Here is a 19,920-nt window from a genome sequence, read left to right on the forward strand (position 1 = left end):
ACATTTTACACAAAATAAATAATCTGAAAACCAGAAATACTCTTTTGATGTATTCAACTGGCAACCTCTGACAGAAACTACATCCCGTCTCTGGAACTTCAGAGCCCCACCAAAAGAGGGTCCCCAGGTACTGCCTTCCTTGGAGAGAAGAATGAGGACATGGAACATCTAGCGCTTTCTGTTGCCTTTGTATTTATGTCTAGTGGTATGCTTTCAGGAACAAGTAACAGAAATCCAGCTAAGCCATAAAGATACTTACTCTGTTGCACAGCAAGAAGCCCAGAAGAAGGCAGTTACAGGTTTGGTGGATTCAATGGCTAATGCTGTCTGGAATCCAGGTTGAACTCTCTCATTCTTTTTTTTTTTTTTTTTAACTCTCTGATTCTTTTTGGCTTTTCCTTCATAGCTACAACCTGGCTGAATAACACGAATAATCGTGTAAGCTGGATGAAGCAACTGCATAGATATTAGATATTGTTCACATATTATAATGTCTAAAGGCAAAGAAATATCTTATGTTGCCTCTTAAGATGGAGTAAACTATCCCAGAAGCCCCACAGCAGATTTACTTAACAGCAGACAACTCACTGGATAGTACTGCAAATGTGCTCATGGCAAGAAGAAAAAATTCCAGGTAAAGGAAATGGACTCGCCGGGAGTGGCTGGGTACTTAGTGGGTAAATGCATATTTAGGTTTGAGCAGATTCACAGTTCTCTCAGCAGGGAAGAAAAGTGATGGGGCACAGATGGATCTCAGGTAGGTACCTAACAATGTCTGCTACAATCCTCTCGTGCCAGGTTTCAATGTCTGCTCTAACATGAAAATAGCTGGGTTCTTAGGGCTGCCTTAACAAAGTACCACAGGGAAGCTTGTAGGGAGGTTGAAAGCAGCAGAACTTTATTGTCTCACATTTCTGGAAGCTGAAGTCTGAAATCATGTGTTGACAGGGCCATGCTGTCTCTGAAACCTGCAGAGGAGTCCTTCCAGGTGTTTTCTTACCTTCAGGTATTTGCCTTGGTTTCCTCGGTTTGTAGATACATCTCTCCAATCTCTGCTTGCATTATTACGTGGCAATTTTTTTCCCTTTTCCTTCTTTAAAGAACACCAGTCATATTAGATTAGGGCCCACCTTAATCATTTCATCTTAATGGCATCTATAAAGATTCTATTTCCAAATAAGGTCATATTCATAGGTACCTGAGTCAGGACTTCAGCATATATTTCTGGAAAGAAAAATTCACAATTCACAATTCAAGCCTAGCATCTAGGTAGTGATGCTCTTTTGGGGATCCCAATGCTATAAGTTTGCTTCTTCCTATATGAAACAATATCTGAAGTTTCCACCCAATGAGACAGCATAGTATATTGGAAAGAGCACTCAAAGAAGGTTTGAAGACTAATACTATTTGGGTTATTTTGAGAAGTCACTTATTTTCTCTGAACCTGTCATTTTCCTTACCACATAAGAACTCCCCAATATGATACTCTGACCCAAAGACATTACTTTCTGATCTCTGTGGAGCCATCTATGGAAATGAATTGATCTAATCATCACTGTTTGATAATATTAAATATTAGAATTATTTAATTTACTCCTTTCTAGTGTTATATTCATGCTGCACTCTGATTATAAAGTCTTTCCATATGATATGCTTATATAATACATAAATTCTTCTTCTCCAAAGTTGTTATATTTCTCAGTGTAATTTGAACCACTGGCCTTTGAATGTTATGAAAAAATAAGGATTTTTGTGTGTGTGTGTGTTTCCAAATTGTCAGTTGTAGGACTTTATGATCTTCCCTGTATTAAGGAAGATTCTACAAGGCTCTGTGACATTCTCATTTCCATTAATATTTAACACCTTTACTTGATTTGCAATTTGCAATTTGAGATGTTTGTGGATTAATAAGAGAAACGTAGTTATTGGTTGGGATATTAAATTATGAGCACAATAGGAAGGTGTTGTGGCAAATAAAGTCATGTTATTACAGGTAGAGTTTGTAAAGAAAAACACCTGGACCTCCAGTTACAGGAGCAGGATGGTTTAGAAGAAAAGATGTCTTGACTTCCACTGGCCTCTTAAACAAAGGTAGACAAGTCTAGCACAGAACCAGCTGAGTTGGCATAAGGTGAGGGGAAGAGGCATTATCCATGAATGAGATCACTTGTTCTCATACATTCTTGGAGAATCACAAGGATTTAAAGAAGCTCAGGATAAAATAGTGAGACTTGGCTCTGATGTTGGGTCAAGACACACACCCAGCTTTAGTGACTATGGTAATTAATGTTTATGTCTGCCTGATACGCTTTTCTCACCTTCTAATTGAACATGCCTCGCTGTTCAGGGGTGCATCTATAACATAGGCTGGAAATGTCATATTTCCCTACTCTGGTACACTAGATTGTTTCTTTTTAATGCAGCATCATCCCCCTGGGCAGGAAACAGCTATTAGCTGTTGGTCTCTAAGGAGGGCATAGACTACTTGTATCTACTTGAGACTTGGCTGAGGAGGATTATGGACATAGAACAAACTCCCAGAAGGTTGGGCTATCCAGCATGAAAAACAATGGATAAAGACTTCCAGAGGGCAGGATTTGTGTCTATTCAAGGGCCAGTTATTATTGCTCTAATATAACATATATATTCCTAAAATTCACAGCACTATGCAAAATCATGCTATAAAATCATGCTTGATAACAGAGATTATCAAGAAAATGAGGCTAGGGCCACACCCCTCAAAAACTTTGTTAGTGACATATATGAATCAAAAGATAAGGACCTGATAAAATGGCAGCACAGTTTTATATGTACTAAATGGTTAAGAAATTCATAGATATTATGGTAAATTCATCACTTTACCCTGAAAAAGACCCAAAGTATGCTTGTATACAAGTGGGCGTTGAAAGGCATGTGCGTTATTGTGAAGTGGTGGAAGAGGGTTATCTCAAATTGGACAGAAGATTCTAACACCAGATGTGGATGGATGTGGCTCATAACATGCAGTGAATGATGCTAACTGGTTGATGTTCAGAGATCTGAGTATGTGCAAGTGTGTGTGTATTTCCACAGTTTTCTTCAGCAAGATACTGTTTTCTGTGTTCGTCTAGTTTTTCTTATGGACTAGACTGTGCATAAGCAAACTTGAAATTAATGTTGTGTCCCACTTGTTCCCTAACATGTCAGTCATGTTGGAACACTCACGTTTTTAAAATAAGCATTGCAGCAGAAATGATTATATTCCTAGAATAAAGCACATGTTCTCTCCATCTAACTAAAGGTGTTTCATGGAAATATATTTGAATCAAACCTTTCTCATTTGATGACCTAACAGTTTTTGAAAAACTGATTCTCACCCCAAGTTTGTGTGAAAGCCATAAAACTAATACATTGGACACACATTCTGAGAATCGATTTTGTATTGTGTGACATTGCTATGATACGCTGCTTGCTTCAGTAAAAGTAGGATTTGGAGCACTGGCTGGGCATTGTGCAGACCCAGCTTAAAGCAAGATTTTTTTTTTTTAAAGCAAGATTTATAATGCTGTTGCTGTGTGTTTAAAATGCACTTTGTGCTAAATTACTTTTTTTTTTTTTTGCTGAGGAAAAATAAATTAATCACAGAAAAGAAAAAGGAGAAATCAATTGTTAGTTGCCATAGTCAAAGATCAGATCAGTATTTCCCTTACGATGTTGATTCCCACATATTTCTAAAACTAAATCACCTAGAAAAATACTCCGCAGGGTGAATATTGCTTTTGTTGTCTTCATTCTGTCTCAGGAAAGTGGCAAGCCCAAATAAAATGTGTACTAGTCTGCTAGGGCTGTCACAACAAAATACCACACACCAGGTGACTTAAACAACAGAAATATTTTCCTCACAGTTCTGGAGGCTAGAAGTCGGTGATCAAGGTGTTGGGAGGGTTGTTTTCTTCTGAGACCTCTCCCTTTGGCTTCCATTTCCCCCCTGTGTCTTCATATGGTCTTTCCTCTGTGTGTGTCTGTATCCTAATCTCTTCTTATAGGGATGCCGGTCATTGGATTAGGACCCACCCATATGACCTCACTTTACCGAGTTACTTCTTTAAAGGACTGGTTTACAAACACAGATTCTCAGGTACTGGGGGTACTTCAACATAGGAATTTTGGGAGGACACAATTCAACTCTAATGATATGTTGAAGTGAAAAACATTTTTAGGTTAAGTATGAGGCTAGACTTAGATTTAGAAGGGCTTAGGTCCAGGTTCTTTAGTCACCAATTCTGTGATTTGGGGTAGTAACCTAATATTTCTAAATTGTGATGACTAATTGTCATCATTTGTCTAAATCTAATTGTGATGGCTCTAATGGAGCAGGGTATCTCTCCCAAAACCCAGAAAATAGCTGTCCATGACTGAGGTTCTCACTTGTTCTCATCCTCCTTCTTCCCAATACTATTCCTTTCAGCCTGAAAAGCAACACACAGTCTCTACAGAGAGAGATGAATGTCTTACTGGAAAGTTTAGAGTAAATTTAAAAGAGAAATACAAATTAAGAAGAAAGAGATTAAAATTCTATTTTGCACTTTCCCTTGAATCTCAAGAAAGAAAACACTTAAAGACTTTTGTTCTTTCAAAGGAGGGCATGTGCCCCATGACCACTTTCTTTACTCCTGTCTTTACATCCAGCCTTAAGTTCATGTTTTTGTCCACCAATTCTTGCCTTTTCATGTCTCTCTGCTCTTAACTCAAGTTCCTTTGCACTGCAAAATTCCACTTTATCCATAAGAGTTGACCCACACCACCCACTCTGTCACCATGCCCCAGGACTCCAGAAGATTCAGGAGCAGCACAGGACATTAGCCAGCAGTGTCTCAGCTCTGCAGAAAACAGAGGTGGAGATCATTGATCAGGAGATGATTGTGGGAAGGGGATTTGTTCAGTCTAATGTGCAAAGATGGACATTGGTTCTTTTTGATAGTCTACCCTTATACTACTCTCAATGTGTCGATTCTCCCAAGGAGAGATGTCCTTTCATTTTTTTCCCTGGGAAGCAGAACAAAACAAAGCAAAAAATAACAACTCACATCGAGGAGATTAGCAATGCTGCTCCCACTACCATGTAGAAAAAAATGTTTTCTTTCTTTGAATTCTTTTTTCCGAGGGTGGCAGGAAGAAGGTGACAAGGGGAGGAGGAAGGGTGCTGCAGGAGTTGGAGTCTGCTATCTCTGTGGCTCTGGGAAGGGTTTCCATCTCAATTAATAAATAGTTCAACCTATCAAGTATCTATAACAATTCTAATTTGTACATACCTAATACCTTGGCCAGAGGATACTTTCAATTCCTTGAGATGTGAACCTTCCCAGCCTGGCTGTTTGCTTCCTCAAAGCCATCAAAGAAGAGTCTCCTCTCAAGATGGATGTTACAATCTGATATAATGTAATCATACACATGTAATCACATATTCTCATTACCCTTGCTATACTCAATGAGCCAGAAACAAGTCACAATTCCCACCCACAGTAGAGGGGAGGGTGCCATTGGAGGCCATGAATGCCTTGGTGGGGATCATGAAGCTGGGGCTACCTTAGAGTCTTTCCTCCACACGTACATACATATTTCCATGGGGTGTCTCATTTATTCATCACAATAGCTCTATGATGGAAGCACCATAAGTGCCTCTATTTTACAGATAAGGAAATTCTGGTCCTAGGAAGATAAAACAATTTGTCCATGTATATGCACTGGAGTTTTGATTCAACTTGAGGCATTTAGAAATTAAGGTTTATTTATATAGAAATTGAGGCCTTTATTGGGTTAGCTTATTACTTAATAATTAGTAAAAATCATAATAAAATATATTGCAAAACATCTTTTCACCTATGCTAGAAATAATATGTTTTAATAGATTATTAATTTATTTACTACATATTATTATTATCTATTCACACAAGTAGCAAATCTCTCAAGGTTAAAGCAAGTTTGAGACTGAAATGATCTTTTGTTGGAGTATTTGTTCTATTTTAGTGAAAAATACAGATTTCTAGTATTTTATTCACATATTCATATTGTCTACAAGACGGTGTATGTTACTGATACAGTTTTACACATAAAAGATATATTTAAACCCAGAGATTAAACTTAATTAAAATTTTCATTAACCTTGTTTCAGCAGACTTCGAATAATTTTTACCACATCTCTAAAAGGAAAATGAGGCAGGGAAAGACAGAAATGACCTGATCCTTAGCATTTAGTTTGTAATTAGCTATAGGTTACTGTAAAGTGATGCCATGGCACATATAGGTCATTGCAATCACGAGGAGTGAATTTTTATGTCATCATTTGAGTTCTATGAAATATAAAATAAATGGCTGAAAGTGAGGCCTTTGTACAGTAAATAACATGTGTTGCAAAACACTCGACTTACCAAAGTACCACGTTCATTAGTGGACAGTTGGTAGTTTTTGCCCAAACAGCTCAAAGCAGATAGCGGTAACCACTACCTCTAATACTAGCTTTCACAGATGGAGAGTGTCCACCCGCACTCGGAGCCTGGGGAATGTAGATATTGACAGGTCACAGTGAAGGATTGTCTATTTAAATATCTTCAGGGAAATATTTCATAAATAAATAGCATTGGAAAAAATCAGCATCACACCCAACAGTGAGCAATAACTTAGGTATCATTGAAAGTAAATCTGGGATTGGTGAAGCGATTTGCTCAGGTGTATGGCAGCAGGTACAAAACAGAGCCAGGATCGACAGCTGGGCAATTGGACCCGAAAAACCTTTATCCAGTGCTTCTCAATCTGGTGCTCATAAGAATCACCTGCACAGCTTTCAAAAATTATAAATATTTTGGCCACAAAGGAGACTAATTAAATCATAGTCTATGGATAAACCATAGGCTAGGGATTAAAGCACTTAAATAGTTTTAAAAAGTACTTCTGGGAATTTCTAATGAGTAACAAGGGTTGAAAAGCATGGTTTTATCCTATATTACTGTCTTGCCCATATCACTAAATTTTAGCACCGCGTCAAGTTCCTCGACTACGGCTCCTTTGCTCTTGTTTTTATTGTTTGCTTTTTAAATTTCATAGTTAAAAAAATAAAAAGTGAATTTCATAGTTAAGAGGACATACACATTATGTATTTTGGGAACCATATTCATTCAGATTAAGCCACAGATGCAAATTCTCCTATCAACCATAAAAGGGATAACAAAATGTGCTTTTTTTTTTTTTTTTTAAATAGCAATGTCATCTTAGTTTCTACTTATTTGGTTTTACCTCCTTTACGTTACTTAAGGGAAAGATTTCATTTCTCCTGGGGTCTGAATTCATGCCAGTAAGTGGATATTTTTCTAACCCCAGTGCTCATGTCCTTTAATAAATGTTTTAAAGCTTCACAAAACAGGGATTTAAACTGCCCAAATCATTTTGGGATTAAGTCCAAGTTAATCATTTGTTCAAATGTCAGCACAAACTGCAATTTTAGGGCAACTTTAGGTGGTTCATTTACCTCCTTTCTGAGCAATAGATAAAAGAGTTTTCCTGGTCTTTTGATAAGAGTTTCACATTGAACTTATTCAAAAAAATAAGGCTTAGAACATGGAAACAGCGAATTTCTGTCAATGGTGTTGAAGAAACTAAGAACCAAAGTTTGCCTTAATTAACTCTAGATACAAATTAACTAAGATATATTACTAGGCACTCTGCTGAATACTTTTAACTTATTGTCTCTTTTATTCCTCACAAATATCTTATTCTTATTTTTCAAAGGCTATTGTTTCCTCTTTATGGGTGAGAAAACCTAGGTCCCCAAGCCGGTGAGTAGCAGAGCTCAGATCTATATGGACAGGGATATTTGGGATATCATACATAACACTTAAAATATGTATATTTTTTCAAATCCCTACATTTAAATTTGTTTTGGGGAACCTGGGTGGCTCAGTCGATTAAAAGGCTGACTCTTGATTTTGGCTCAGGTAATGATCTCAGGGTCCTGAGATGGAGCCTGCACTGGGCTCTGTGCTCAGCAGGGAGTTGGCTTGGGTTTCTGTCTCTCCCTCTCCCTCTGTCCCTTCCTCCACTCGTGCTCTCTCTCTTTTTCTCTCTCAAAAGTAAGTAAATCTTAAAAAATAAATACATTTGTTTTAAATCTTTGAATCAAGGTATGTTTCATTAAGTACACAGTCTAAGAAGAATATTTTTATCATGTAAAGCATCAAAAGACTGTGGATTAAGGAAATTTCAATTTGGAAATTGAAACTATATTAACCCATTCTAAAAAAAGTTCTCCTTCAGCCTTAAAAACTCTGAGACATAGTCATATAGAAAAGGATTTTAAGAACAATAGCAAGAGTCTGGAAGAGTCTGTTTGAGGGTGTACAATTTGAGAAGTTCAAGAGATGTGAGGATACAATGAGAACTTTCTGATACTCAGTTATTGCCAATTTTAAATAATTACTTAGAATAACATAAAAATCATCCCACAATACTAAATCTAGCCATGACTGATTTTTGTTCATTATGACTAATTTATTACAAAGATATGAAATTGCACAGAATAGAACTGAATTATTCTGAAACTGTTCTCTAGTAGGCAGAAAATTTAAAAATATTTATTTTTTTGAAAAGATTTTATTTATTTATTCATGAGACACACACACAGAGAGGCAGAGATATAGGCAGAGGGAGAAGCAGACTTCCTGCAGGGAGCCTGATGCAGGACCCCATCCCAGGACCAAGTACCATTTGCAGATAAGCAAATTGTGGTTTCCACATTACAGATTAAAGAGAGATGAAGAAAAAAAAAAGAAATGATGCAAAGTTTGGTAAAATCTGCCCAAGTATTTGTTAATATACAAGGGAAATGCAATCAGTGCAAACTGCATTATGTAGAGAGGAAAGCAAACCATACGAGATGCTGAGCCCTAGGAAACACACTGAGGGTTGCTGGAGGGTAGGTGGATGGGGGAGTGGGCTAAATGGGGGATGGGCATTAAGGAGGGCACTTGATGTGATGAGCACTGAGTGTTATACACAACTGATAAATCACTAAATTCTACCCCTGAAACTAATAATACAGTATATGTTAACTAAATTGAATTTACATAAAGAATTAGAGTTTTTAAGAGCTGAAAGAAAATAAGATTACTCTAGATGAACATCAGTTAAACCTCAATAAAGAAAATAATTCTATCTGTATTAAAACCAACCTCAGCTCTACCATCTAATCATGCCTTTTAATATCCAAATCTTAAAAACCTTGTCTTCAGTCTGTTTTTCTCAGTATTGCTGAGAAAGTAGAGCGATCATTTTGCTTCATATTATAAGGGGTTTTAACGTTGCTTAAGACAGTTAATTGCACTATCTAGATGCTAGTGACTTGTCAGTGTTTACGCATAATTTTTGTTAAAGGCCTGGTCTAAAGTGTAGTTGCTACTGAAAGCAACAAGACAGTAAACTACCAGTTACTTCTGGGTAACGTTTCTAAGCGTGATACATATTAGTTTTCTATTTGTTGAAAGAGATATGCATTGAACTCAAACCAGTTTAAGGCCCAGAAGAGCATTTAACTGGTCACATGAGAAGGACAGAGGGTGGTACCTCTGCCCCTCCATTTCCCAGTGCTGCCTCCAGCTGGGTGGCTTCATTCTCAGGGAGACTCTACACCATGAATGTCTGCTGGGAGTTCAAGGAGTCCAGGGTTCCCATAGTGATCACATATCCCGGTTCACTTAGGACAGTCTGAGGTTGTAACTATTGTCTTGCACTATGAATGGTCTCCCCTTTCACTCGCAGAAGTGTCCTGCTTGGGTAATAGAGAATTTGGCCACCCCACCTTATAGCCAGTGTAACCCCAAGGCTTGTGACCTAAGTGCAGCACAACGTCAGTTTTGTCATGCAGACTCCCTTTAAAATTTACTCAGTGACAGTACTTTCTCCTACTCTGGTTGGATACTTAGCTCCTATGATGACTTTCCTGCTCACTCTGAGTGATAGGCAGTTCTGTGGTCATGTGTGGTGACGTGAGAGCCTCAATTTGGTTATAAGAATGTGTCTATTCAAGAGTTTAGTTTCTCTCTTTAATCTTTCTGCAAACGTTCCACCTCTCTTCCCCTTCTACCAAGAGGTTGGCAACTGCCCACCTTGGAAAAAAAGTGTGGTCATCTGCTTTTCTCCTCATTCACATCTTTCCTCATGGGTTAACTACTTTTTCAAACACTCCAAGATGAATATAAGGGAATAGAAGAGATGAGCGGGGTGAGGGTAGCTCTTAGAAGGCTGGGTGTCTTCACATGCTTCACATATGGCAGCTGGTTAAACCGAATCTTTTGTCCTTCACGTGCTTCTAATTTATTTGACTGGGGCTCACTGAAATTTCTTTTAACCTGGTTGATGTGTCTAGATTTTAGCTCATTGCTAGTAAATTCTTTGACTGTCCTTAGAGGTCCAGTATTCATATCCCACTTCTTGCTGCTATGCTCTCTTCACCTTTTCAGGCAACCATGTTGAGCTGGACCCTGAATAACTCTGAACTACCTCCACTCTCTTCTCTGTGATCCATTTTGGTTCACAAGAGACACTCAATGTGTCTTATACCTTGTTACACCCTTAGAGTTCCAGGTGGTCCCAATGTAACTCCCTCTATCTTTTAGCACAGGCTAATGTAGCTCTTAGATGTGAATCTAGCACTAGTCCTGTGCCTCCCAATTGGGGTAACTCTTTGAGAGGTCCCATGGAAGCCTCCTCCATAGGCCTAAGTGAAGGAGTTAGGTAGAGTTAAGGACTTCTCCCTTTTGGGTAGAGTTAAGGACTCACAGGATGGCAACAAAGATCTCCGAGGAAATTACAACATCCTACCTTTTTTTTTTTTTTTAATACTTTGAAAACTTTTACAGAATTTGTCTGGTGAAGGGGTCAAAGTGTTGTTGAAGTTTTCCTTGACCATTTCCTTTATATAATAAGCTGGCTTGGGATTTTCACATTTCTTGTGTCTTATTATCTCTGGAAATTCCAGTTAAACATTTTATTACTTTAATAATCCTAGAAAAAACACAATTCTCTTTCCTCTAATGTGCAAATAATAATTTTCTTTGATCTTGTTTGGGACACGTCCCCATAGAGAGAGGGTAGTTTAATGGTTCAGTCTTGGTCATAATCCCACTTCTCTGATGGAGGAGATGGAACTGTATGTGTAACAGCTCTACTAGACGAGGCAGTGTGCAGAAGCATGGACTTTGAGGAAGCAAAAAAATGGCAGTAGTTATTTGTTTCTCTTAATTGTTTTCAAATATGATTCTATATTTTCAGAGATTCTTTTAAACTAATTGAGACTTTATTGACCAGCATATGGGCTATCTTGATGTATGTTACATGTAAACTTTAAACAAATATATATTTGATGTTTAGGATAAATTGTTCTATAAATGTCAATAAAGACAAGTTGATTGATATTGTTGTTTGAATCTTCTATGAACTTATTGATTCTCTCTCTACTTGGTCTCTTAAGTACTGAGAACGAGGTTGAAATAGACAACTATACTTGTGGATTTTTCCTTTTCACTTTAGTCCATTCAGTTTTTGCTTCACATCTTTTGAAGCCTATAGAAGCATATTAGCATATTATGCATTTAGGATTATTATAACTTTTGATAAACAAAACACTTCATCTTTATTTTAGAAGTCCCGCTTTGTCTATGCTAGTATTCTGTGTTCTTAATTATGCTTGTTCTTATTTTTCTTCTTTCTTTTTTTTTTTAAAGATTTTATTTATTTATTAGAGACAGAGAGAGGCAGAGACACAGGCAGAGGGAGAAACAGGCTCCATGCAGGGAGCCTGACATGGGACTAGATCCCAGGTCTTGAGGATCAGGCCCTGGGCTGAAGGCGGCGCTAAACTGCTGAGCCACCCGGGCTGCCCTTGTTCTTAGTTTTCATTAGCTTTGGAAACTTTCAGACATCATTTTTTCAAATGTGTGTGTGTGTGTGTGTGTGTGTGTGTGTATACATACACATTTTTCTTCCTTTTGATTAGTTTTGCTTGCTTTAACTTCAGATTCACTGTTCCTCCCGCCTACCTTTGCAGGGTCTAATTTCCTGGTAATTTCATCTTGCAAAATTTTTTTCAAATACTATATTTTTCATATCTAGAAGCTTCCTTTCTCATATATTCCATTTCCCTCTTAATTATGAATGTGAAAGTGTCCATTTACATCCCTGGGAATATTCAGAACACTTAAGATAACTGTATTAAGGTTTTTGCCTGCTAATTCTATCATATTTGCCATTTCTGTATCTGTTTCTATTATATGAACTTTCTGCTATTATGAGCCACATTTTCCTACCTCTTTGTTTACCTATTTTTGACTGGATGCCAGATATTACAATTTTTACATTATTGAGTGCCTAATTTTATTGTATTCCTTTGATTAGTGTTGGAATTTGTTTTCGTAGGTAGATGAGTAACTTGTGAGACAGTTTGATACATTCAAGGCTTGTTTTTTAGCTTTTTCCAGGGTGGCTTTTCTAGCTTTTCTAGTATCCTGTGTCCTTTGTTTATTTAGCCCCACTTCTTAGTCATGACCATTTTTTGAATCTCAATTGACTGCCCTGTATATCAAGTGAGTCCTCTAAACTCTAGATAGCGAGAACACAAATGATTCTCAGCCCCTGTATGAGCTCTGAAGAGTTTTTGTCTTACGTTTTTCTAGTAATTCTTCTTTCCAATGCTTTTCCTTTTCTAGTCTCATGAAGTCTCATCCTATGTATGTACAGGTTACTGTTCAAAGACTCAAAAGACAGATTTTGTAACTCTTTCACTTAAAAAATTCCCTCTTTTTTGACATTCTATCCTATAGATTCTTTTTTTTTTAAGATTTTTACTTATTCATTCATGAGAGACACAGAGGGAAAGAGCAGCAGAGCCACAGGCAGAGGGAGAAGCAGGCTCCATGCAGGGAGCCCGACGTGGGACTCCATCCTGGGACTCCAGGATCACGCCCTGGGCCAAAGGCAGGCGCTAAACCACTGAGTGACCCAGGGATCCCCCTATCCTATAAATTCTTGATCCCATCACCTCCCCAAAATCTGAGCATTGTCTTCTCAGCTCAGTGAGACTAATGGACCATGTTTAGAATTTTACACTCTTCTCCTATAGTCTTGAAGTTTTGTCTAGGAAAAAAGCTGGTAGAACTATAAAGCTCATCTCATTTACTTATTTTCTACCAGGGACAACTGTACTGCACTACTTTCTAATCTGTAAGTACAGTTGTTTTCTATGTTTTGTTCAATTTTCTAGTTGTTTACAGCAGGAGGGTACTTCCAAATTTTACTTCCGCACAGAAGTGGAAATGCTGCTATCAGTAATCTTAAAAATAACATGTCCTCTATGATTTTTCTTTTATTCTTTATAAGCCTCGCATATGCAATTAAGGAAGTGTCTTTTCTTTTAACACAAAAGGTGCTCACATCCACTTGTCATAAAAATTTGCTTGAATGCAGTTCATTACACAGATGATTTTCTAAATTTTTCTTCATCTTGAAACAATATAATTCCTCAGTGGAATAGACAGAATGATTTTATTTGGATTTTTTTCATTGTTGTATTTCTTATACAGCTGGCAAGATTAATTTTTCAGCAATTTGTGTGTCTTATAATGTTTGTGATTCTTTTATTTTGAATCAATGAAATCTTTGTCCTTATGCCTAGATTATTTTTAATATTCTAGGGAAACAGTCTCCTTTAAATCTGGGAACCTGAATACATATATTTGATCTTTTGTATTTTCTTTTTGCAAAATGCTAAGTTAAGCTTTTTTTGTTTTCAGAGTTCCTGTATTAGAGTAGGAATGTTAGTAACTATCCATTTTTATTCAAAATTAGAAAACAGGGCAGCCCAGGTGGCTCAGTGGTTTAGCGATGCCTTCAGCCCAGGGCGTGATCCTGGAGTCCCGGATCGAGTCCCACCTCGGGCTTCCTGCATGGAGCCTGCTTCTCCCTCTGCCTGTGTCTCTGCCTCATTCTCTCTCTCTCTCTCTCTCTGTGTGTGTCTCTCATGAATAAAGAAATAAAATCTTTAAAAAAAAATTAGAAAACCTAATATTAAGTATTGACTTGAATATTGGCACATTGAATATTTAAATTATGTGATATAGATAGAAGCATGCATAGATGAATAGATTCTTATGACATAACACCTATAAATTTGAACTAATGAAATTATTGTATGATAATTCAAATAAAATAAGTAGCCTAATAGTGATGAGATTTACCAAAATGGTGAAAGACTCTTAGTAAAGTTAAGGACATAAACAAATTATAGTATCTCCTCAATTTATATGTTTCTGTATTCCTTAGAAAAGTCAGAATGTTTTAAAACTGTGCAAAAAATACTTTGTACTTTTTATATGATAAAGAAGTAATTCCCAGGCTCAACTAAGTTTTCCCATGCACAATTATCTGTGGTACACTGTAGTACAAAATTATTGGTACACAGGATATTTATAGTAAGGATTTGTTGTGATAGTTCAGGATGCCTAGAATCCCTTAATCTTGCCTACTAAATGGAATAGTGCCCTCCCAATCCCCATTCTTGTGTCCTTCAAAAAATCATCACAATTTTTTTTTTTTAGAAGTGTCCTTTAGGATGGTATCACCAGCAGTGTGAAATATTATTCAAGAGTTAGGGAGAAATAAATGTTGGCATGTATTTATAATGCATCAAACCATTCATTCGTCCCTTTAAGTATCTTTCCTAAAAGAGAATAGAGAACATTCTTTTCACCAGGATATTGAGAAAGACATTGGTGAGAACAGCACAAAATTCCTTGAGAAACATGGTGGGGACTATTCTTTGTAGAGCAGGGATCAATACGGAGAGGCTGCCATCAAATAGGCTTCCTGATTCCAGTAGGAGATGATGGGATCCTCAATGTAAGAAGCCAAGCAATAGAACTTAACTGTTAGAGGAAAGGTGAGTGTCCTTTCCGTAACAGGCATTTGTCCTAGAAGAGTAAGCTGAACATTTCAACCTTACTATAACTAGTGGCTAATCAGCCGTGGGATTCCTGAGACCAAAAGAAGTGTCATTCCTCTAATTTATTACCTAAGTTAAATTATATAACTTCTTAATCTCTGCCACATTGCTCTGCTCCCTACCCTCCACCATAAAAAGAAAAGAAACAGAAAAATAAAACTGGAACTTATTTGAGTTCCCATGAGGGGAAGCCATGGACTCTAACTCAACTCTTGGGCCTGAGTCAGTTCCTAACTCTTCAGTGAGAAGAAAGTTTGTAATCCATGGGGCTCAGCAGCCAGAAGCCATTGTGCTCCATTAATCACAGTCAAGGTTAATTAGAGTGATTTGGTTTAAGGAGGTTGGGTCACAGCCTCTGACTCCAGAGTGTACTAATCATCCCAATTTCTGAAGGTATGGTTGGTGTTGATCTACTTGGAAACTCTCATGGCCGCCACATTGCTTGTCCCTTCTGTGAAATGAGAGATACTGTGAAGTGCCAAGTAGCAGTTTGTGGGGCCCTCCTTCCTTGCCAAAAACGAAGACAAGGAAGTCTTAGGATATCACAGATATTAGTGCCACCATCAAACACAGAAAAATTCAGAAGCAGGGATTCTTCTATTTCCCCACTTAGTCCCCTATTTAGTCTGTTCAGAAATTGAATAAGGCAATAACTCCCATTACAGGTGATCACGGCATATTCCATTTATTATTTGGTTTTCTAGAGTAAACCAGAACAGCTTCCGGCACCTGGAATTCAGCTTTGGATATCACATATTTTATAATTTAATTGCAGCAAGTAGAGAACATCAGAAGAAGTTTGCTTTTGCCTGGCAGCTATAGCCATACCCCATCAGTCTCCTGCCCCTCAGAACTGTGTCAGGTCCCTGACTCTGCACCACAGTAAATCAATGGAAACTGATTATTTCAGCATACCACAGGATTATGCATGTGCTCACGTCACACTGATAGGACCTGCTGAGAAGAAATGTCCAGTACTCTAAATGCTCTACTAAGAATGAGAAATAAATCTCATGAAAATTCAGGGTCTGTTACTTTAGTTATGTTTTGGGGTCCAGTGGTCTTAGTTATGCAGAATTACTACCTCTTTATCATGTAAGATTAGTTGCATTAACTGCTCCTAAAAGTGATATACATCAGTCACTTGGTGGATGTTTTCAGATTTTAGGGGTAACAGAAAACTACATTTGGTCATATTTCCCCAAACAATTTACCAACAATCTAGAAACTGTTAAATTTGAATAGAGCCCAGAAAAAGAGAAGCATTTGTGACTAGATGACAGATGTGGAAGCTGATATCACTTGGCCCTTTTGATCCAACTGATCTAATGATGCCTTTATATGTCGATGTTCTGTAAAGCCTCCCCCAGGCCCCAACAGGAGAATCACAATGACAGCCTCTTAGGCTTTAAAGCAAAGTCGTCTTGGTCAAAAGTATTATTTTGAGAAACTGCTTTTGGTTTTTAATAGGAACTATGAAGAGAGGGACGACGTGACCACAGGACACCATGAGAACATGCCAACTGAGCTTCCCATCATGCACTGTTTGGTTTTTATTAATCCACTAAACCCTAAACCTGGGTTTGGTCTGGATACAATCATTGGAATTGCCTGGAGCAAGTTTAAATACTTGTCACGAAAGCTGCTGGGCTTCATCACTTTGTATCCTAGCTGCATCCAAGCCTGAGGCGGTGGCCACTTGACACCAGGAGCCACTTAATGTCCCTTTGGATCTGGAGCAGAGAAGCAAGGCCTGGGGGTGAGGGGTGGGGGGGGGGGGGTGGAAGCTGATACTGAGTGCCTGCAGCATCTACTCGGTCTTCACTATTCAGAACTTGTAACTAAAATATTTAAAGAAACTGATTTTAAATGTAAATTAAAGGGCAAAGGTTCTCAAAACAAAACAAAACAAAACAAAAAAAACCTAGGGGTAACTCATCTAGTTCCTAGTGGTACCTCATCATCAAATAAATGTGTTAAAAGCAATTCTGTGTCCTGAACAAATAATGAATCTACAAGTTGCAGAAGCAATTGGCTCACATTCTTTATGTGTTGTGCCTACTTTGCTAATGGATGTCTCTCTTTCAGTACATATTTATGGCCTCCGGGAGAGTTCTCTAGGACAAAATGATGAAAAATGTAACTTTAATTTCCAAATTCTTCTGCATATTAAGCTAGCTCCAGTCAGGAGTGAAAAACTATTGTAGTCACCAGCTAAGAGATAGCCCTGAGAGATAGTCTAGAAAGAATTACTTTAGGTTGGGCATAATTTAAAATGGAACTTCTGGTTTTCACAAACTTTTCTGGAAAATGAGATGGCCAGAAACATGGATCTACATACATTTTTAGGAAATTTGCAATGACCTTTTGAAGCGAATAGAAGAATGAGAAGGCGAGAAGGAGGCTTGCAGGAGGAGGGGATTGGTGGATATCTGAGAAGGGCCTAGAGAGAGGATACTTGTGAACCACGTGAGTGCTTCCTTAAAAGTTGAAAGTAGGGCAGCCTGGGTGGCTCCATGGTTTAGCGCCACCTTTGGGCCAGGGCGTGATCCTGGAGACCCGGGATGGAGTCCCACATCAGGATCCCTGCTTGGAGCCTGCTTCTTCCTCTGCCTGTGTCTCTGCCTCTCTCTCTCTGTCTCTCTGTCCCTTTCTTTCTCTCTCTCTCTCTGCTTCTCATGAATAAATAGATAAAATCTTAAAAAAAAAAAAAAAAAAAAAAGCTGAAAGCACTCAGTGCTAAGATAGCCTGTTCTGCAGAGTGAATTCTTTCCGGGTGCATGAGTAAAACTCCCGCAGTGATGAGATGGAAATTACACAGAAACTCAACAACATGGACTGCCTTCGCAAACCACTGTACCCCCAAAGCTCCTAACTGAATCCAAATCTACACTCTAAACAAGCCAATAGGCCATCTACATCATAATCAAAATGACTATGAGGTGTATCCTTAATAAATCCCACCCTCTCCCTTACTACAAATGTGTCTATGTTAACCTTCTTCCTTCTGTCCTTCCCTCCAGTCTCAGATTAAGAGCTGTCTCTGTAGCTTAGGGATAATATCTCCCCTTTGCACTTTACCATATCTTAGAGCCTGGCTCCATCTATTATTCCTTTAACCCTCTCTTCAGGTTCTTCTCAATCACAATCAAGTTCCAGCTATCTTTACAAAGAATCTTCTCTTGACACTGCGCTCCATTTCTAGACACCAATTGATATTTCTCCTCCCATACCCAGCTAAGTCCCATGAGAGAGGGCCTAACCTGGCTGTCCCCACTTTCTCAAGTCTCCCTTATCCTGCAAATCCAAAGGTCATTCTTTGAACTTAGTCTTACTGGATTAGAGCCATGTAATATTGAGTAACGACTGATGCCAGAGGGATAATTTCTACTTGGAAATGTCTTAGAGTATTTCACGTTGGACTTTGAAAAGCCCGTGCCATTTGCTTTCATTTCAAAGATAAGAAACAAAGCCCAGGAAAATTTATCAACCTATGAATAAATTTGAGTGAATTTCTTCTTATTAGAGATCCTACAATGTGTGCTTCCAGGAATGATTTTCATTAAACTGTGAAGCTTAGGGTCCCCTAAGCCACAAAAGAGGCACCAGATCTATATTATCCAGTTGGCTTTTGCAGGTACTGGCTCCACATATAATGTGCAATTCTTATTTCTTACTGTTGGGCCTGCCATGTCTGAATAAATGAGATTCATTCTCAAATATTGTACTGTATGATGGCCTTTATTGAATAAACAATTTGCTCAATTGTGCCCATTAAAACGCGGGACAGATTATGGTTAAGCCTATGCAAATAATTGTATTGCCTTGAAAAGTAAGGAGACTTAGTCAAAATATTTGTTTCTGAATTCTGAGGAGTCCGTGAAATCAGTTAGTTTAAAATTCAGTTTACGAATACATAGTCTTCTAAACTGAGGGCTAGAGATGGCTTAAGGAGAAAGTAAGAGGGCCTCTGAGTGTATTTCTTAGGAGACAAAAACATTGAACATGGTATCAGCAATATTCTAAATAAATAATCAACATGAGATATCATTCATCAGGGTTTTTTAGTTCTATGCAATTAATTTTTGACCCATCAGATCTTGAGTCAGCCCTCTGCTTTCATGAAGTTATATGCCTCTGCATTAAAAAAAAAACAAAAACAAACAAACAAACAAACAAAAAAATGCTCTGGAAATCCTAACTCAGTCCCCTGGAACAATCTCAAAGACAAACTAGGCAAGTCAGCCTGGAAATCTGTGTGCAAGAGCATATTCTTTGAAGTATCAATTGTTGAGTATCTCTTATGGTCCTCTCCTTGAGGCTTGGAAAGTGTTCTTAGCTAAAGACAAAGATTCTAATCTGACTTTATAGCAAACCTCAAAGTAAATCTTAGAGCTATGGAAGAGACGTAATGACAATAGTTAATTTATTGCCATAATCAACAATATCAGAATAGGAGGCAGCAAAATCTGCTACTAGGGACAACATATAATTTTTATAAGAATTTCTTTAATGTTTCCGTAGAGCCTAAGGACATGTGGTCAGAGACATTATTAATAAACACCTACAAGGTCTTCTAATCCATGTTTTATCTCTGAAAAATGTATATTAGTAGTATTTTACCTGCACAAAATTATTCTTCAACAATTGTGTTCAGGGAAATCTTACAACTACTGTTGGAGCTAATTAAGAAACATGGAACATAACCAAAAGACTGAATTATTTCGGGATGCCCGGGTGGCTCGGCTGTTGAACATCTGCCTTAGACTCAGGGTGTGATCCCCGAGTCTCCGGATGGAGTCCCACATCGGGCTCCCTCATGGAGCCTGCTTCTCCCTCTGCCTGTGTCTCTGCCTCTGCCTCTCTCTCTCTCTGTCTGTCATGAATAAATAAATAAA

At 38.0% G+C, this 19,920-nt stretch overlaps 1 long non-coding RNA gene across 1 annotated transcript; it reads left to right on the plus strand.

The window, feature by feature from the left end:
- The first annotated feature begins 410 nt into the window (after positions 1-410).
- On the plus strand, positions 411-16,772 carry LOC140602247 (uncharacterized). Its single transcript, XR_012005222.1, has 3 exons — positions 411-634; positions 7,762-7,808; positions 16,493-16,772. It is a non-coding gene; the product is annotated as an uncharacterized lncRNA (long non-coding RNA).
- The last annotated feature ends 3,148 nt before the right edge of the window (positions 16,773-19,920 follow it).

Source organism: Canis lupus, chromosome 13 (assembly GCF_048164855.1).
Source record: "Canis lupus baileyi chromosome 13, mCanLup2.hap1, whole genome shotgun sequence".
Lineage (NCBI taxonomy): Eukaryota > Metazoa > Chordata > Mammalia > Carnivora > Canidae > Canis > Canis lupus.